This window comes from Alligator mississippiensis, chromosome 1 (genome assembly GCF_030867095.1).
Source record: "Alligator mississippiensis isolate rAllMis1 chromosome 1, rAllMis1, whole genome shotgun sequence".
Lineage (NCBI taxonomy): Eukaryota > Metazoa > Chordata > Crocodylia > Alligatoridae > Alligator > Alligator mississippiensis.
Genome location: NC_081824.1, coordinates 242,540,489 through 242,558,034, shown reverse-complemented (window position 1 = coordinate 242,558,034; position 17,546 = coordinate 242,540,489). Strand labels below are relative to the sequence as shown.

Sequence of the window (17,546 nt, the reverse complement as noted above, 5' to 3'; positions counted from 1 at the left end):
GTGTAGCTTTCATTTAGCTTTCATCCTTTTGTGTCCATGCAAACAACTAAGTCCCTCATCCAGATATTTGTCATTTTGTGTCTTGGCTCTTGTACCCTTGTCTTTCTCTGGTCTTGACAAATGTGATCTTGCCCAGTTCGTGTCCCTCCAGAGTGCTGCTGGAACATCATTTTCTCAGTCTATGCTTTGACCACGTTAGCTTGCTCTTTGATTCCTTCCACGAGCTCCCTCTTTTCTGTTCCATTAAACGTAAGCCACATGCTTTTACTTTGAAGGCCTTTCACAGCCTTTACCTGCCCAGTCACATCTATGTCACTATTCAGAAGCTGATTTTAGCCCTTGGTGATTTCCTTTACTGCCCACTTCTCAGCTATTTGAACAAGCACTTCCACTGTGCTGCCCTTCATTCTTGAGAGGCAGTCCTTGCTATAATGTCAGTACAGCCACTTCACTGTTCTTCTTAAAATTTTTCCTTTGAGCTTGCAAAAACTTGACAGTGGTTATGTTGCTGATGAGACAGCTGCTATTCTGCTGAATAATGTTGTTTGTGTTCATGTTTCTTGTCTTGTACTTGCATTCTAAATTCTTTGAGGAAGGAGCTATCTCTAAAGTGTGTGTGTGTGTGCGCACGCATGCATACGTGTTTGTGCACAGAACCTCACAGTGTGGCAATCTAGTCCAGTTGTCAGCCTTGTTAGACTCAAAGCACTTCTCTGAAAATGCCAGCACTCTAGTTTTCACTTATTTTTTTTTACTACAAAAAAATAACAGCAATTCTTCTGTTGTAAAGAACCTGGAAAGACTGCAACAGATCAGAATGTTTTTAACACTATGGATTCCTGTTTGAAATCTCTGGTTTTATCTTGTGAGTCATGTTTGCACACTTTAGAGTGCTAACATTATATGACACCCTGCAGCACCCTTGATCACTATGACTAGAACGCTTAGCTTAGTATGCTTAGGCTTGGCAGGATTCAATTTTTATTGGTAAACAATAAATAAGCATTGATTTAGTTACTCACAGACCTATGATTTTTTTTTCCATTGTTCATAATCAACATATATAAAAAGGGGACCTAAGAAAAATGATGGCTGATGGAGTGTGTGATGACAGGAGGGAGCAGTTCTAGAGAACTGTGCTGACTGTAATTGGACTGCAACTCCCAGAAACTTCAGAGGCCTGGGAACAAAGGAACGGAAGTGACAAAATGGATAAGGGAGCTATGGGTGAGTGGAATGGGACTGACGGCAGCTCTACAGTGCAGCAGTCGTACAGTAGTGATGTTTATTGTGATAGGTGGTTAAACTGCACCACAGTAATAGTATGCTGTCATTAATAAATTGTCTGCCCCCCACCCCCTTAATTTTGCGCAATCCTGAAAAGTTAAATTGATAAAAATCAAAATAAATGCTTAAAAATAAACATTGATATTATCCATCAACATTATAAAAATCAATTTCTGCCAAGCCTAAGTGTACCAGTAGTTGTTATTTAAGGAATGCAAGATCCATTCTGGACCTGTAAGTGATGCTCAGGATTTTTTGGGGTTTTTTTAAGTTGATTTGATATTTCTCACAATGACCCGTGGTACAGTGTCAGTATAAGTTTGAAGCCCAGTAGTGGGTGTTTTTTTTCTGTTTTCAAGCTGGGAGTCTCTTTTTCAAGTTGTAGAAAGCTCTGGATTCTAGCCATGAAAGGCCACAAGATGTCAGACTTCAAACTGCTACTGTGCCAAGCTAAACGTTACCTGTTTGTGGGCCTTGGAGGAAGAGAAGAATGCCAAAACTAGATGAAAGAAAGTTGCATCTTTTTTAAATAGCTTTTATAAAAGTACCTGTTAGAAACTGCTTATTATCCTGTTACAAATTTCTTGGGAAGGTATAATGTAGTTTATGCAGTTAAAACCAGTTATAAGTTTTGGTCATCACCATGGATATATCTAAGTTGTAATAACTAGTTTATTATGCAGTAAGGTCCAGAGGACCCTATTGGTATTGGAGTCCCATTGTGCCGTACAAACTTGCTTGTGTCTGTGTTAAGGGTGCCTTGCTTGTGTTTGTGAACATTCTAATATTATAAAAGCCATAGCGTGTCCGTCTGTCTGTCCATAATGCTGTATTCACACTCTGATTGGTTGTTTGCATCAGCCAATCAGAGTGCAAATAGAGAATTCGGACAGGAGGTGGCAGTGCAGTGGAGCATCAACGGTGGGGACACAAAAGAGAGAGCAAGGGGGAGGCCAGTGCCCTGCTTCCTGGAGGCAGCGAATACAGAGGAGGAGGCCAAGGTCAGCACTGCTGGCTTTGCCCCCTCTCTCTTCCGCGTTGCTCCCTCTCGATGCGGGAGGTGGGGGAGGGGAGCAGCGGGCCTGGGCTGATGTGGCAGCAGTGGTGGGGTGTGGAGGATCAGGCCCAAAGTGTGGGGAGAAGCCAGTCTGCCATGGCGGCAGGGGATGGGACTATGGGGAGCAGCAGACTTAGCCTGATGTAAGGGGGAGCTGGGAGGAGTGGGTCCAGCCCTGAAACAGCAGAAGGGATGGTGGGGAGATGCGCCTGGCCCCAAAACAGTGGCGGGGAAGGTGGGGAGAGGGGGGCACGCTGGGCCTGGCCTAGCTCCAAAATGGAGGCTGTGGGTGGGGGGGTGTGCTGGGCCCAGCTTGGCAGTGGGGAGGTTGGGCGGGGTGGGCCCAGCCCCCAAATGGTGGTGAGGGGGTGGGGGGAGGGGCGGGCCCAGCCCCACAACAGCAGCAGAGAGGGTGTAGGGGTCAGGCCTGACCCCGCGGCACAGTGAGGGAAAGGGGTAGCAGGCCCAGCCCTGAAGGAGTGGGGGGAGCCGGACATGGGCTTCTGTCCCCGCCTGCACCCCTTGCCCATCATTCTTGATGGGCAATTGGCTAGTTTTCGGATAATGTTTAAATATGTATCTGGTGTGCATGCAGAAACAGGCTTACAACTGGAGGCAAGCATTTGGGATTGAAAGGAAAGCTTGAGAGGCTCACGTAAGATGTGGAGACCTGCCAGCTGTGTGTTAACAACTGGGTCATTTGAAGCAGTTGGGAGTTGAGTTGGAACCATCTGAAATATTGTATTTTTTACGTACAATATGCAGTTTCCTCCTTAAAACAGTCTCCTCCTTCCTCCCCTCCCCCCCACCCTTGGGATGCTTGTATTAAGTGGGGTAGCTGATTTGTTTCCCAGATTAGAAGCACTGTGCTTTGATTCCTGGTCCACAATGCAGTCGATGTTATGTTAATATTCAGGCAGCTAAGGGAGTCAGTTGACTTAAAGGTTCCTTGTTCTTCACTGAAAAGGTGTTAACATTCATGACTTTTTTAATGGTCTTGATGTTCCACCAATCAAGCTAACCCTTTTCAGGGCAGTTTTGCTGTGCGCTAGCTGCTCCTAGTCTCTACTCCTGTTTCACAGTGCCTTGGAGACTCTAGTTCTAATCAAAATCATAAATCTACCCCTGGAGAGCCGTTTCCAACAACAGCTGGGTTTCAAGCTTTAGTTAAGTAGGAAAGGGAGGGTGAGTAACCTGAAGATTAGGCCACATCCCTGCTGTATGCAGCCATAACGCTGGAAAAATCTTTTTTTTTTCTTCATTTTTTGCCTTCAAAAGCAAGGTGCAATTATATTCCATGGTGTGTGTATATGGGAAAATATGGTACGTGTGTGTCTAGAGAGGGGTAAGGTACTGTTTCTTATGCTTGAGCATCTTGTGGTACCCTTTTAGGGCAGCGGCAGCAACATTTTTAGGCTGCGAGCCAGTGATCCAGTTCAGGTCATTGGCAAGAAAGGTGGGCACTAAGACCCATCCACAGCTGGTGGTGTTCTCCCTGTAGGTACAGGGAGAGCAGCTACTGCTGAAGACCACCACTACCAAATGATCTTCAAAGCCCTATATCTGCTGGCTGGATCAGATGGCTCTATGGGTTGCAAGTTGCTAAGCCCTGTTTTAGGGCAGGAGATGGAGTGCTCATTAGGAAACATTACCTTAACTATGCATTTCCTGGCACTTTGTTTTGATGTGGTAATGCTTATGCTCACACTGTTTTGGGAGATTTGCAGAGAGACTTTGATTTCCATGGTATAGTGCCACAGCCTCCAAATTTAGTCTCATATCTTCAACCTACCCTGAGAAACATTCTGTAAGAGAGTTTAAACCTCTTCAAAATGACTCTGAGACTGGGAGGCAGTGGACTCTGGGACTTGATCCTTTTGGTCCAGGATCATGCCTGCTGGACCTTTAAATCTGCTGTCTTGTGAAGCAGGGTATGATGGTTCTCGCTGAGTCAGGGAGATGGGTGAAGTGAGGTGGAGATAATTAGGAACAGCAAACGTGTATTGTTCCAGATGCTGGGTAACTGAAGCCTGCTCGTCAGCAGTTTGTAGTTCAAATGTTAATCCATGAAATGCACAACAACTTTCAGACGCACACGTCTGCAGTGTGGGCTCACTGAACAGGAATTCTGCATACGTGTTGTCAAATGCTGAACAATTGGCCATATCAGGGGGCCAACTTGTGGCATGTGTGTGTGCAGTACACATAAGATTGTGAGGGCAGAGGCAGCACAGTGGCAGATAGAACAGGAATCAGAAAACAGAGCAGCAGATCAGAGGCACATTGCAAGGAGGAGAAAGCAGAGTAGCAGATAGGACAGGGGAAGGGGATTGGACTGGCCCTGGGCAGGGGTGCTAATTTGTGGCATTCCTGCCAAAAATATTGGCCCCCACTGAGCCATATCCTAGATTTCATGGCTGAAGTGCCCTTCTGGGCCACATACCAGGCCTCTGTGTAGAGCAGGACTTTCATCCCAAGCAGCCAGCCTTGCTCTGATTAGACCCTGGAAGCTGGCAGGAATGGAAATGTGAGCAAACTGGTGACTTACTGATGGAACTGCCACTATCTTTGGTAGTATCATGTCATGGATTTTGCATGTGCATGCTTCCCAACACTTTGTAGAAAAGATTTACAGCAGCTTGGAAGATCTGGGAAATGTTCCTAGAAGTAACCGCAGCCATTTCATTTCTATTTCCACCACTTACCATCATGGACTTTATGATTCTTCAGTTTGGTGAAGTGATGATGGGGGATCCTGGTTTTGTCTGTTTAAAAATGACAAATTCTCTGATAAAAATAGCAAATTCTCTGATTAAAAGCCCCAAAACCTGCATTTTTCTGTGATTAAAATGAAACTCCCAAAGATAGATAGATATAGATAGATAATATATCAGTTGAGAACAATGTTTTATCGATACATTTACAAGTTTTAAGCAATTTGGAAGCCTACCAGTGCCTCAATCATAATAATAAAATAAATTCTAAATATCTGTAAATTTTGACATTTGATTTTGGGTTTTTTATCATGGAAAATTAGAGCTCCTCCTGCCCCCTTTGCTCACCAGGACACAGGTCCAGCTGCAGCTGTTCCTCCCACCCCATAGCTTTGTGGTACTGAGCAGGCCTGATATGCCGGTGCCCTCTCTGTGCCCATGCTGTTGCCCCTTACTCCCAAGCCACAGCCCCCCAGCTTTACTGGTGTGCCTCACTCCAGACCCACAGCCTCCTGGCTCTGCTGGTACACCTCACTCCAAACCCACAGCCCCCTGGCCAGCCCTGCTGGTGCCCCTTACTCCCAGTCCTCAGCCCAATGCCCTCAGACACCAGTGTGTGAGGAAGGGAGTGGTTATGTGGGGAAGGCATGGGGGGGGCTTGTGCCCCCCAAGATTTCTGTGCTCACAATGGGGTTGCACCCAGGCTAGACCAGCTCTGGGTAGGAGCCACCTCCATGGCCCAGTGGGCGGGACCCGGCCCTGGAGGGAGTGCTGCACCACCAAGGTTAGGTGCAGAAGCGGCAGTGCTGGTGGTGTAGACTTGTCCCCCCTGCTCCTGCGGGGCACAGAAATGTCAGGGGACATGTGTCCCCCCCTTCCTGGCACATGGCCTCTACCCCTACCCGTTCACCCCCATGGGGCCGGTGCCCCCCCAGCCCAACCTGAAGCCTGTGCTCCTTCCTATATAGACTTTCCTGGAGTGAGCTGCGGGAGCCGATCTCCACCACTACCTGGATGCCATGTGCATGCACATGTACATGGCACCTTCTGCCTGATTTGCCCTCCTGCTCCCTGCAGTCCCTTGCAGGCTAGAACTTGGCCAGCCTGCAAAGGGAAACCTGCTGTTTCCCACATTTTTCTTCTTTGAAGGGGAAAATCCTTGAATTTCTCCTTTAAAAGAGAACATTGAATTCTTCTGCAACAAACAAAAAACCTGGATCCCTGGTGGTGAAGCAGGGATATAACAAGCATGAGAAGTGGCACCAGGAGGGTGGCAATGGGCAGACAAGCTGCTGTGAAAATTGAAAATGGTGAGAGTATCAGCATCTGGAGGCTGCTCTGGAGCCTGTCTGGAAAGAATCCTGAAGGGCTGCAAGCTGAACAGGATGGCTACTACTGTCCCAGAGCCGCACACTTTCTGAAAAGAGCAAAGTTTATGTTTAAAAAAAAATCTTTACTTGCCCGGCTCTGAAGAATCTCATGAAGTTAGCCACAGCTACTCGGAGGCGTGCCTGCAGCCAGTCAGAGATGTGGCTGCCCCACTCCTTTTTGTGGGGGCCTAATTTTGAAGTCTGTTGGTGGTTTGCTCTGTCAGTATTAACCATTTTGCTGACTGGAATACATAGGATTGGATGGGTAGCTGACTACTGATGGCTGCCTCCTCATCCCCCACCTGCTTGTGAACTAAGGTGTGTCTGAACGCAGTTAGGTGGCTAAATCTGTCCTGGGTAGATCAGTGTTTGTACTAATGGCTGAATTGCTTGCCAGTGGCTGTAACAGTGTTAAACATTGCAGGCTGTTAACGTGCCTGTCAGTATTTGTTCTGGCTATGTGGCTGCAGTGCACAGTTGTGTTCAGGCTGGTTTCATGGTAAAACAAGTTCTAGCTATGATGGGGCTTCCAGTGTGCACTCTGTGCTGTTCTCCCTCTTGTGTGATGTGCACTCAGCCCTGTTCTCAGTGGCGATGTGTTTGGCCAGCAGTCCCAGTGACAGGGAGATGAATTGTCAGAGTGGGGAAGCTCATTGGAATTCAGGTGCAGTAGCCAAGCCTTTTCTTCCTCTGGAAAAGTAGGTCAGGGGAATGCATCTGCCTGTCAGGAGAGTTGGGAGAGAAAAAAATGGGGATTTGATGGAGGAACAGTTGCCCAGCAAAATCCACTTTCTATCTGTCTCTCTGTTCAAGGGATTTATAGTTTGAATGTAAATCACAAGTCTTTGTATAGAAGTAGCAGCATCTGATGGAGAGGGAATGATTGTGCAGCTTGGGGTGTGTACTGGGAGTCAGGATTCATGGGTTCTCTTCATTGACTTGCTGTGTGACTTGCATGCTTCACCTCACTGGACCACCTTCTCATCTGACAGTGCAGATAACACCCATGCAGTTGCCAGTGGCTTTGTTATACATAGGCTTTGGAGATCCTGGCAAAGAGGGTTGTAGCCCTATTAATTGTTACTGTGGAATGGGAGGTGGCAGACTGGGGAGTGAAAAATGGCTCCAAACTGTTAGAACTGCCACTTGCTGCAGTTGCAAGTGAGAGAGGGAAGTCCAACCAAGCATTTCCTGCTGACTGGGTGCAGATTAAACTGCCTGAGCTGTTGTGTTGTATGCATATATTTTCTTACATGAATGTATGAGGCAGGGGTGGGGCGAGGTTGGCGGTTTGGAACTGGGGCTTAGATTAGGAGGTGGGTTTCAGCAATCTCGTCTCAAAACAGTGCCTGACACCTGAGGAAAAAGAATTGCTTAACTGAGGAAATGGTACTCTCCACTAGACTAGGGTCTGCTGGGGTAGGCCCACACTAGAGTAGCTGGGAGACTCCAAAAGTTAATTCTCTTGCTGGCTCCTCATGGCATCTCTGGCTGGTAGCTTCTGTATAGCCAGTGCTTCTGCTCATATCCCATGGTGCCTCTTGTTAGGAGCATCTGCTTCAGTCCCTAATGGAGTCCCTATGGGAAACTGGTGTTGTTCTATTAGTGTGACACTGAAGGGCTCCAGGGGTGTTATTTCTCCCCATAAGGCCTAATTGTTGCCTTCCTAGAGCAAGAACAACGTGAAGGGCAAATATTCTTAGGGTCTGTCCTTGTATCTATGTATGGCAGTCTGTTTGCTTTCGACAAGGTCAACGGTGAAGCCAACCAAGACTGGGCTTGTTGATTGCCAGAGGAAATAACGATCTGTGAGAGACTCCCCCAAATGCACTGTATTGTTAGTTTTTTGGGTTTTTTTTTTAACTTTTGTGAGGTAGTTTAGTTTTTAGGAACAACTGATCTGACAAATCTTACAAATCATTTACAAACAAAGCGAGCAAAACTTTAAAGCATCGTCTACCGTTACTTGAAAAATTGGTTCAGTAACTTGATTTCTAACTTGGAAGCTGTATACCAAAAAAGCCAGTCTGCTCTGAAACGTTGAGTCCGAGGTGCTGATGGGAGTCTGAGTCTAGACATAACTTCAAAGCCTTTGCCGGGAGGACTTGAAAATGGAAATAAGCTGTCCATTTTCTAGTGTCCATTGCCTGCCCTATGCAAAGTTGATTCTGCAAAGATATTTTTCAGGGTATTTTGCGAATGAAAGTTGGCAGATCTAAGAAGAATCTTGCTTAAATGCAATGAGATTGAGGTGTGTATTAAGAACTGTACCAAGCCAAAAGTAGTTAGCCAAACAAAACTTAATGTTTTAGTCAACCTAAATACAAAAGCCTGGATGTATAGTTGCCCAGATCAGTAGATTCCAGAAATTCAAATGCCTTGTATCAAAAGGACCAAACAGTGAATGACAGGAAAAGTGTTCTGATTGTAGAGGTTTTCTGTCACAACTAGGTCAGATTCATCCCTGGCATAAGTCCACTGAATAAAGGAATCAGAATATGGAACTTACTCTTAGGACCCAAAGCCACTGCACCCCTCTGCTGCACCTCACTTATTCCTTAGATTTTTAAAATCTCTTTGTTATGTAAAAAGCTTCAGGTGTATTTCTAGAGGGATACAACTATCCCAACCATGCAATCTGTCCAATAAAAGATATAATCCAGAAGAATTCTTGCTTCTTAAAAGGAACATCTTTCATCCACACAGATCCCTCATTCTCCTGCAGAGCCTTCCAGCATTTGCTTATAGTTCATTGCCCCATTCTCTTTGGGTAAGATTATTAAGGAAGAGTCGCATGTGATCTCCATGTTCCTTTCCTATTGCTCCCTCAGGCTGTCATCCTTGTTTCACAGCATCTGTGACAGGAGAGGAGCAACAACATCTTCCTTGTTGTTTTTTCTTCCCTTTAGCCCCTCTACCAATTCTCTGTCCTCTACCTCTCTCTCCTTGGGTTTCTTTCCCTCCCAATACAAATGGGCATTCATCTTCTGCAATAGTTAAAGCTGCCCTTGGCCCCTCCTCCCCTCAAGCTATTGCCTTGTTTCCAGACTCCCTGAATGTGTTATGAGTTACCACTCTCTGCAGTGCTGGACTGCCACCACCTTTCTCTTCCCTCTTCATTCTGTGCCCCTCTGCACCTGCTCTTTCCAGGATGTCTGCCAGTCAGTCACCTGTTGCCTAGAGCTCTAGCCTCATTCTCCTCAGACCACCCTCTGCCTTTGGCACCATTGATTGTGCTCTAGGAATCTTGGCCTCTTTTTGCTTTGTTGGATTTGTCCCATTCTAGTTCACCTGTAAGCTGTCAGATCTTCCTTCAGTGTGTCCACGTATGAGGTTCCTTCTTCCCCTTTTCCATTGATGATCTCCATTGTACCATCCCAGGCATCCTACCATTTCTCTTCCTGTTACATAGTATCCCTGGGTGATACTGGCCACAGATATGGCTTCACTTGACATCTCCATGCTGGTGACTTGCATATTGACCTCCCCATTCAGACCTGTGTCTGTGGGCACTATAGTCCAGGTGATGCTCTCAAGCTCATTAAAAAAATTCTGCTGCACTGTATCTCTTCCTTGCCCATTGCTCTGATTATCACCCACTTCCTACACCTTTCTACTGCTTTCCCCTTCTTCACTGTCCCAAACACAAGCTTCTTGACTTGGCTTTTAAAGAATTTTGTTGTTTAGCTGTACTTTGCCTTGCCATCCTGTTAGGTTGATGCTGGCATAGTAGAAGAGGCTGCTTCTGGTGCCAGTCTTGATCTCCCACTTGGGTGCACCTATGGGAGAGGCAGATATCTTTTCTCCCACACTACTACAGTGATGTTGGAAGCCCCCAGTGCTACTGCCCTCTCTTCCTCCTAATCTTTCCTTTAAAATTCACCTCTGCAACACTGCCTTCAACAGAAAGTTATTTCATAACAGCTAGGCAAAAGGCCATTTATGGCCACTGCAACCAGTTGGTTCATTACCCCAAAAGAGAGCAAGTCTCAGCTGAAACATTGTATTGCTGTTCTTCTATCATCTGTTCTGCGTGCCCCCCCCCCCAACTTCACTTGTTTGTCTCGCCTACCAGTTGCAGGCCCACTGGGAAATTATCTTGGGTGCTTGGTGATTGTATTTGGGCACCCCATTAGCTTAGCTTGGATATGAACATCCCTACTTAAAAGCCCTACTCCCATTCTCATTTATGCTGTTTCTGTATTTGACCTTGTGTGTCTTGGAGCCATAACTCATGTTTTTTGTACCTGAGACTCTGCCCGTCAACTGCAGGAGAACTAGGAGAAGGTACTGGAAGACTCAGAACTCAAGTGTTTTAGCTTGAATCTTCACAATGAAGTGAAGATGCCGGGTCCCAGTGCCTTCCCCTGAATCCTTCCGTTACCTGCAGCCTCTGGCTGTCAAGGACACAGGGAAGGGAATTCTAGGCAGAGTCTGTCACAGCCCCAACCCCTGCCTTCTGCCATAGACATTAGGGCTGTTAATGACAGTCTCTCCCTTACGCAACTTAATGTATTTACTTGAATCCAAGGCAAGCCGTTTGGGGAGGGAGACCCCTTTTCTTGGATTTTGAGTAGGAGGTGGCAGGCTGCAGTTCCAACTCCAGCTCTGGCCCTGACTTGGGGTTGGAGCCAGAGCCACAGCTGCTGCCTGCCCCTTCGCTGCCTCTGTCTCTGCCTCCCACTCCTGTCCCTTGCCTCACACATACCCTTACTCTGGTTCCAGCAGGGCTCCAGCCCCACTCCAGCCTTGGGCATGGAGCACGTGTTTGCTCCAGCCTGGTAACAGCCGGTTGTAACATGTCAGGGTCCCAGGGGTGGCCATGAAGCCCCCTGGTGGCTCTGCGATAGTGCCCTGCTCTGCTCTATGGCGCCTTCCTGCCTTGTCTTGATGGTATTTATAAAATATGGGGAGGCTGCCCACAGGCCCTTGCTAGGCCTAAGTCTGACTGTCCCAGGTCCCTGGTTGGGCTTCTGTAGTGAACTATGCCTGGCAGGGCACACAAAGCCTGAAGGGCTAATTGTGTTGCTCCAAATCCTTCCCTTTACCACACCCCATGCCTGCAGGTGTTACAGGTATGTTGTCCCTCTGTTAGGGCTTCGGCCTCTTCCTCTTTAATCTAGTTAAGCCTTGTAGCCTAGGCCCACTGAATTGGACCTGGCTTTGTGGCACTAACTTCATTTGTCCCTTCCAGTCACTGGGTCTATGTGCTTGAGCCTGCCCTTGGCAGGGCTCAAGGCAGTCAAGTGCCTCCTGGACACTAAGGAGGCCTCTTTACCTCCCCTTCCAGCCTCATCCCAAACCACTGGTCGAAACAGTAACATAAAACATGAGCCCCTGGGCTATAACGTAAACAGTAAAGTAGCAGCCCTCAGTCCCTTTAAGAGGGCAGATCTTTACACCAAGTATAGCGTGACTCCTAGCCAGAGTACCTCATAAGTTCCCCAAGCCTTCCTGCTCCTGTAGGTAGCAAAACGGTCAGCCCAGCATCCCTGGGTGGGTCCCCTGGGCAGGAGCTCCTTTCCCTGCGGAAACCAGGGAGAGACTTCCCTGCCAGCCCCAGCCTTGGGCTTATATGCTCCCAGGGCCCTGCCTACATTTGGTCAGGTGACTGCCTGGACTGGCTGCTAACTGCTTCATTAGCTCTGCTGCCCGAGCAACCAGTAGCTGCTGCCCCCTGCCTAGCCTGCAGAGCTCCCTGGCCAGGCTGCTTTTCTTCTTAAAGGAACAGAGAGCCCCAGGCCCCTTCTTAAAGGAACAAAGTGCCCCAGGCTCTCTTGCACTGATGCTGTGGCAGCAGCTTTGCAGATGGTACAGAACAGGGGTGTAGGGGAGAGGGCAGAGGTAGCAGAGGAGCAGGGGCTAGGAGAGGGATCAGGCACCTGAGGAGGGCAGGTGCTGGGGAGGAGTAGGCAGCAGAGGAGGATGAGTTGGGGGAAAGGGACAGGTAGGGGTACACCGATAAAGATTTTCTTGGCTGATACTGATGGCCGATTATTAACCAGCCATATCAGCGGATACCGATTCAATAGCTGATGTACAGGAATGCAGCCTACCACCTTAGAGAGCATTTCCCTCCGTCACTGTGGGGGCTTCAATTTGCCCCCCATGCCACTTCCCTCTCTTACGCCACGCCACGCCCCCCCCCCCCCCCCCGGACTTAGCCGCCGGACACTGCTCTCCAAGCTGCCTGGTTGCATTCCTGGCCACATGCATGTTGCAACTGCGCACATGTACACAGCATTTATCAGTGACATTATCGGGTACACTGGCCAAAAGAAGCTGATTGCCAATAATGTTCATTTTCCTTTTATCAGTGCCAATCCAGTATATGACCAATATATCAGTGCACCTCTGGGGGCAGGGATCAAGCTGCTTGACTCCCCTACTACTTGCTCTTCCCACCACCAGTCTTATTTATAAAATAAAAATTTATAAATTTTCCATGTATACAGTCTAATTAGAGGGAGGTCATATTAAATTCAGAGTTGTCTTGGATTTGGGTAAATGTGCTGTATTGAGCTATATTTGAATGGAAATTTGAGTTCAATTAAAATGCTCAGAATCAGCATTTTAAAATTGTTCTCAGTTCAGTAAAGCTACTTTAAATGTACTGATGTATACAAAAAATAAAAAGCGTATCAAAACATTTTGCAGGAAAACATGGATTTATTAAACAAGGGGGCTATTTATAGTCAGTGTATTGAATCATAGGAAAGTAGGGACATTATTTTCTTCACTGTATCTTAGGATTTTTAGAACTGGTAGACCTCTATCCCCTAGCACCTCATCTTTATTCATAAATTGGAACTGGAAAACAAGCTTTTTTGCTATTTTTTTTCTTCCAATTTCCAGTCAGTTGCTCAGCTCTGAAAGAAAAAGTAGTTGCAATAAAATGAAGAAGATACTCTCTCCACCTGTAGAAGTAGCTACTTCTGTCAAAGGTTTAGCATTATAACACACTTTTTGCAGATGCTTAGCTAATGACTTTCCCTAGTTAGGTGGCTTTGACTTTTTTTTTTTTTTTAACTTTGACACATGTACTGTATGTTATTTTTTAATATAAATGAAATAATGACATACTGAATTAAGGCCTAAATATTAGTTGCCTTAATGTCACATTTTAATTTTAAATATTTTTTTTTCAAAAAGAAACTGTATTTAAATAATTGTTGTCCTCCCTGAGGTGTGGGGTGGCTTTGTTTTCGTAGCCACACACATTCTTATTCTGGAGGAGGGTTGTTACAGAGCAGATTAAATAGTTGTTACAGAGCAGTGTTCCTTACGTCCCTCATTCTAAAGGTTTAATGAAACCCTAGCAGAGCGTGGGCCAAGGCACCGAGAGAGATGAAGAATGAGTTTATCATCTTGGATGAATAGCCAGCTTTATATGTGCACCAGATTGCACAGCTGTCTGAAAAGCATTCATTGTAAGATAGTGGGGGAAGAATGCAGCCTCTGAGTTCTGTGCAGGACAGTATGCACTTTAAGACTGCAGTGCCCTAAAAAGCCCAGGAGGTAGAACAATGACCCCACTAATGACAAATCTGAGAGTGTGGATTCCAAAGGTAGGTGCCATGCCCCTAGGATTTGCTTATGTGGGGCAGATGGTTCTACTCTTGTTCCTGCTCTTTAGAAGTGGCGCTTCTTGTCCATGACTGTCAGAAAATGCTCCTTTGTTCTATTTTTTTTGTTCTTGATGCTCTTTCATCCCCGCCCTGCCTGCCTTCCTGATATTTCATCTCTTCTGGCCTTATACAGCAGTAGTTTGTATGAACAATGCTAAAAGGAGTACACTGTAGAAGATACCACATAAGAAAGCTATTCATACTAACACAGGTTGCACAACATACCATTCCCTGTGGGGGAGAGTGCCTGGTTGCCCACGTTAGTCTGGGATATAGCATTTATGAGCCTTCTATAGGGCTTGTTTTACATGCAATAGATTTTGTCTCCATACAACATGTTCTGATTTGTTGAAACCTGGGTTAGATGTAGCAAATACGTGACAAACAAGCCTCAGTGGTGACTGCAGGACAATAGAGAGCTGCATTGTAGGCTTCCTGACTTCTTGTTTTTTCTTTTACTTTTAGCGAGGATAGAACATAGTCTTGAGAACAGTGTCCAGTCTTCCCCAGCACTCCCAGCATTCCTTTCATCGGGGAATATTCTCACTTCTTCACACATACAGTTCCTACACAGGAACTGTATGAGAAGTCCTGCTATAAATGTAAACTATTCCCCTGCTTTTCACTGGTGCCCAGGTAGTTTATAGGCATATATTACAGTAAACTTTATTGTTTACATTTGCTACTGTAGTCATGTCACTCCTCCCTGTTGTCCAGTTTTCACCATATGTCAAAATCTTTGACTGTTCAAGCTACAGTGTATGTGCTTGGTAACTGTTTCACCTACCACTTCATCCTAGGGGTGCACCAATATTTTCTTGGCTGATACCAATGGCCGATTATTAACCAGCCATATCGGCCAGTAGCTGATTTACAGGAATGCAGCCTGGCAGCTTGGAGAGCAGAGTCTGGCCAGTAAGTCTGTGGGGGAAAGGGGTGTGGGGGGCTAGATCGAGGCCCCCCCACAGTGAGGGAAGGAGTAGGGTGGGGGCAGGGGCAGGTGTTGCCCAGCCAGGGCAGTGAATGTGACCCTGCCGGGAATGGGATGGGGCCATCAGCAGCTCATCTGGGGGGTGGGGAAGGGGGGCAGCTCACCACTGCTGTGTGCATCTCTGGGGGGGAGGCATGGGGGGCATGTGCCCCCTGGATTTGTGTGTGGGGCGAGGGCAGGCTGCCCACTGTGGGCTTAGGGCCAGGGGCAGTGCCAGCCTCTTCTCGGTGGGGGGGCTGGGGCTGTGCTAGGGCTGGATGAGGTTGGAGCAGGTGGCAGCGGAGCTTGGAGGGGTGACTACAGGGGGCGGGGAGTTGCAGGGTGGGCTACAGGCACCCCAAAATTCCTTGTAGCCACCCCACATCCACTCCTCCCAGTGCTGCCACTGCCCGCCCCTCCCCTGCCCACCTTGAGCACAGCCCCAGCCCAACCCCCTTGCCAGGAAGAGGTCGGTGCAACCCCTGGCCCCAAGCCTGCAGCAGGCAGCCCATCCTCGCCTTACATACAAATCTGGGTCGGCACATGCCCCCCATGCCTCCTTCAGGAGTGTGCACAGTGGCAGGAAGCTGCCCCCACCCCCATCCCCCTTGCACCCTGTGGATGAGCTGCCTACGGCTTCTGGTCTCGGGGTCGCATTCATCTCCCTGCCTGGGCAGTGCCTGCTCCTGCCCCACTCCCTCCCTCGCCGTGGGGGCCTCAATCTCCCCCTTTCCCCCCACAGACTTACCAGCCAGACACTGCTCTCTAAGCTGCCTGGCTACATTCCTGACTGTGTGCATGCTGAAGCTGTGTGCATGCACATGGCATTTATCAGTGACATTATTGGCTACACCAGCTGAAAAAGCTAATTACTAGTAATGTTAATTTTCCTTTCATTGGTGCCAATCTGATATGTGACTGATATATCAGTGCACTTCTATTTCATCCCAGAAATATTGAAGTCTTGTGGCTTGGAACTTCTAGTTAGTCAGTGGACAAGTATTGCTTAATGAAGGAAACAGAGCCAGATTCAAGGCATGCAAGTGAAAAACTGAGCTGTAGTTTTGGGGAAATTATTGAATGTTTCTGTAGTACTTTAGTTTCTGTAGCTACAAAGCTTGGGATAGTTCAGTAAGGGCTTGGCAATATAGGAAAGTTGGGAAAAATCAATCGAAGGATTTTAGGAGGAATAAGCTGCAGTAAACTAAGGGTGCAGACAGGTACAATTATAGCATTTTTTTAAGTAGCTTTTACAGGCTCTAATGAACAGGCAGATCATGTACAGGGTTTAAGACTACAAATAAGCTAGAATCATATTGAAAGTAACTGGGTGATACAGTGAAAAGCTTCAAGTTAAGTTTGCCTTCCACATAAAGCATGAGGGAGTTGGTCAGTCCACCAGTATCCTACAGTGCTTTGCCACTGCTGGACCCTGAGGTGACCCCTCTGTGACACACTCCTAATGTTAGGGCTTCTTGAAAATGGTGCAAATTCTCTTGACCACTCACTCACCCCCCTCCCATGTGAATGACTTGCACCACAGGACTTCGGGTTTCATGGACCAGGAGGGCTGAGAGGATACTCTGGCCCAAGTCTTGGGCCAGGATGATGTTGTTTGGACCACTGAGCTGGAGATGTATTAGCTCTCAGGGCAGGACAGCTCATATGGCACTGACATTGAGGAGGACCAGCCAACCCTGCCCTCATGCTCCCATGCCCAGGCTCCAGTCACCTGGAAGGAATGTGTGGACAACTGGACACCAAACCCATTGGTGAGTAGCACTCCTGCATTCTGGCAGCATCACTAATCCATTTTTTTCAACTGGCTGCAGGGAGCTGGGGGTTGGGCGTGTGGAGCTGCTAATTGCTTTTGGCTCTGTTGAAGGGTAGCTTGCACAGTTCTGTTGTTGAGAATGTCAGCTTCAGTTGCAGCCTGAGGGGTGCAGAGGCTGCTTTGCACCTCTCCTCATTATCCCTTTTATGTGTTAAAGGTAGGTATAATTGTGACCACTGGAAACTTCTCTCGGACTGTGAGGAGAGTGCAGGTCTTACAGCTCACTGCAGTCTGCTGTTTTGAAGGTGCATTGTTAGTTTCAGTTACAGGCTAGGGAGTACACACTCAGTTTGTACTTCTCCCATTCAGCCCTTGCATGCATTGAACGGTGGGGTAAGGAAGGGAATGTATTTGTGTGTAAGGAGGAGACAAGGAAATAACTCAGACTAGCCTGGAAATTTCTTGTAGGCCATTTAGAGACTACCGTTTTGGGATTTGTGTCATTTGACAAGTCATCCATTTAGTGGCTGTTCACATTAACACTCCATTGCATTACTCCATCAAGGGGATAATACAGCCTGGTCTCCTCTTTGTTTTTGGGCAGCACGCCAACTGTGGCTCTGCTTTCTGGTCATATCCCATTCTCTGTCAGCTATTGTCCCTACTGGACCTAGGGCCTGTCAAGACCTTGGGAATTCATACCCCCACCCCATCTTGTCTCTCTTCTGTTACTGGACACCTCCGTG

General features: G+C 47.3%; 1 protein-coding gene and 1 long non-coding RNA gene across 19 annotated transcripts in view; both read left to right on the top strand.

Moving 5' to 3' along the window:
• The window catches only part of LOC106739643 (phosphofurin acidic cluster sorting protein 2), a 215,136-nt gene that overhangs the window by 71,018 nt on the left and 126,572 nt on the right, over positions 1–17,546 (top strand). The window lies entirely within an intron of this gene.
• LOC109280338 (uncharacterized) overlaps positions 1–17,546 on the top strand; it is a 90,660-nt gene that overhangs the window by 70,775 nt on the left and 2,339 nt on the right. For all 3 annotated transcript variants that reach the window (XR_009458973.1, XR_009458972.1, XR_009458974.1), the window contains exon 2: positions 16,570–16,798. This is a non-coding gene — a long non-coding RNA (uncharacterized LOC109280338). The remainder of the gene's footprint in view (positions 1–16,569; positions 16,799–17,546) is intronic.